The sequence below is a fragment of the Hakea prostrata genome, chromosome 4 (assembly GCF_041222555.1).
Source record: "Hakea prostrata isolate BN-2017 chromosome 4, UWA_Hpros_2, whole genome shotgun sequence".
Taxonomy (NCBI): Eukaryota; Viridiplantae; Streptophyta; class Magnoliopsida; order Proteales; family Proteaceae; genus Hakea; species Hakea prostrata.
This window is the reverse complement of record NC_142603.1, coordinates 35,471,580-35,474,313: the sequence shown is the minus strand read 5'-3', so window position 1 is coordinate 35,474,313 and position 2,734 is coordinate 35,471,580. Positions and strand designations below refer to the sequence as shown.

Below are 2,734 nucleotides of genomic sequence, written 5' to 3'. Positions count from 1 at the left end.
CTTACTTTCTAGTCTCATGACAACTATACTTGGTTTTATGCATTTAAATTATGTTATGGGCTATATCTTTGCTGTGTTGGGATGATAGTAGTACCTAAACCTGAATTTTGATATGTAACTAATCATGTGTTCTTTAGTTTTATTGCAATCCACTTTATTGTTAATGAATTTAGCATGTTATATTGCCTAATTTCAGTTCTTGAATGAATGTTATGATTTCATTAATTGGAAAATTAATGGAGTCGAGGTGTTTGTTGAATTGTGTGAGTTAGCATAATCTTTAATTAGGTTGTGTTAATTAGTAGGTTGGGTAGGAATACCCAATTACCTCACACTACCATTGATTGGATTGGGTTTAAATTGCGTTCTTAATTCAATTCTTCATAGGAATATGCAGATGTTGATTTAGGATGCTAGCTTATGTGTATTGGAAAATACCATACTGCCATTCATTCCAAGTTCTTGAATTATCTTGGGGTTGTAGTATTGCTTTAGTATTTGCTTTATAAAATTCAGGGGAAGGGAAACTTGATTCCTAACACACCTTTCACTCACTAAGTTTCCTCTATTGCTTAATCTACATTTTAGTTCCTTAGTATTATTACCTGTCATTTGGTTAATTAGTTAGTCAATCACAAATCAACCTTGTTAATCTCATTTAAATCAATTTTACTTTTACATTGAAAGTTAAGGATATAATTCTCCGTGGGATCGATACTTTACTTATCATTTATTACTTGATTGCGATATGTATACTTGCGTAATATCTTGAGATACAAGCAACAAGTTTTTGGCGCCGTTGCCGGGGAATTTTGTCATTGATAATTAGTGTAGAAGTAATTCTTGTTTTATCTACTGAAATTTCTTTACTTTGATATTAGTTTCCTTTTATTCTCAGGTGCTTTTACCCTTGTATGAGTCTGCTGCCTGATCAAGAGTTGATACCCTTTGACTTTGAACTCGAAAGGACATTTCGAGCTAGAAGAAGGACGTAGCGAGGTTTAGCAGCAGGTCAAACAATGGCTGAAGCAATGAGATATGGGTTGAATAATAATGAGAATAATATGGCAGCAGAGGGTGATGATAGAGATAGGGCCATTAGAGGATATGCTGTCCCAAGGTTGCATGAGCTGAATCCAAGTATAGTAAGGCCATAAATTCAAGCATTACATTCTGAACTTAAGCCTGTGATGTTCCAAATGCTTCAGACTATAGGACAGTTCAGTGGGATGCCAACAAAAGATCTTCATCTCCATCTTAGACTCTTCATGGAAGTAAGTGATTCTTTCAAGATACTGGGAGCAACTAAAGAAGCCTTGAGATTGAAGCTATTCCCTTACTCATTGCGGGATAGAGCAAGAGCATGGTTGAACTCCTTACCTCCACAATCAGTAGCCACATGGAATGATTTAGTAGAGAAGTTCTTGATGAAGTACTTCCCTGCATCAAAGAATGCCAAGTTCAGAAATGATATCACTGGTTTTCAACAGTTGGATGGTGAATCTTTGTATGAGGCATGGGAAAGATTTAAGGAGCTCTTGCGTAAATGTCCTCACCATGGTATTCCTCATTGGATTCAAATGGAGACTTTCTACTATGGTTTAAGTGGACAAACTCGATCCATAGTGGATGCATCAGCAAATGGGGCTATATTGGCAAAGTCTTACAATGAAGCTTATGAGATCTTGGAGAGAATGGCCAACAACAACTACCAATGGCCAGCTGAGAGAGGTGCTGCAAATAAGAGAGTGGCAGGGATTTATGAGTTAGATGCAGTGACAGCTTTAACTTCACAAGTGTCATCCCTAACTAGTGTGTTAAAATCCGTAAACTTGCCTACAGCTGTACAAACTCAACAACATACAACAGTCTCATGTACATATTGTGGTGGGGAGCATGTCTTTGATAGCTGTCCATCTAACCCAGAATTTGCTTACTATGTTGGTAATTTCAGCAATTCCAATAACCCATATTCCAACACCTATAATTCGGGTTGGAGGCAGCACCCTAACTACTCTTTGAATGCTCAAGGACAGCATGTAGGCCCATCTTCCATCCCACCTCGACCTCCTCAGCTTCCAAGTGCTCAACAGCAAGTGAAAATTCAGCCTATGGAATCCTCTTCAACAATAGAGCTTCTATTGAAGGAATATATGGCAAAGAATGATGCAATGATTCAGAGTCAAGCATCTTCATTGAGAAATTTGGAGAATCAAGTTGGACAGCTAGCTAATGCTTTAAGCAATCAACCTCAAAGATCATTGCCAAGTAACCAAGAAAATCCTAGGAGTGAAGGCAAGGAGCATTGTAACGTTATTGCATTAAGGAGTGGAAAACTTCTAGAGCCACCTCATTCAAATCCTAGCCAACAGAAAGGACCTATTTCTATCCAAGAAGAAGGGGAGAAGGAAGATCCTGCTACTGTTCAGAAGGAACAAACTAATTCAGTAATAGAAGAGTGCTTTGTTGTGGATGTCATTGAAGAGCTGGTTTCAGAAGAGTTGGAGAAAGAGTGTATTAAAAACCCACTAGAGCTTTCATTGGCAATAGAAATTAAACAAGTGGATGATGAAGCAAGTAGATATATGGATTGGTTAGAGGCAAGACCAGCTAAGGCATTGAGTGGGAGTAGATTTGAGTCTCTTGTATTATCTAAGCTTGAAACTAAAGCCCCTAAACCATCAATTAAAGAGCCACCTATGTTAGAGTTCACACCTCTTTCAAAACACTCTCA

General features: G+C 37.8%; 1 non-coding gene across 1 annotated transcript; it reads right to left on the bottom strand.

Moving 5' to 3' along the window:
• Positions 1 to 1,457: 1,457 nt before the first annotated feature.
• LOC149018744 (small nucleolar RNA R71) lies at positions 1,458 to 1,564 on the bottom strand. The gene has a single exon (XR_016173207.1). It is a non-coding gene; the product is annotated as a small nucleolar RNA R71 (small nucleolar RNA).
• Between the last annotated feature and the right edge of the window lie 1,170 nt (positions 1,565 to 2,734).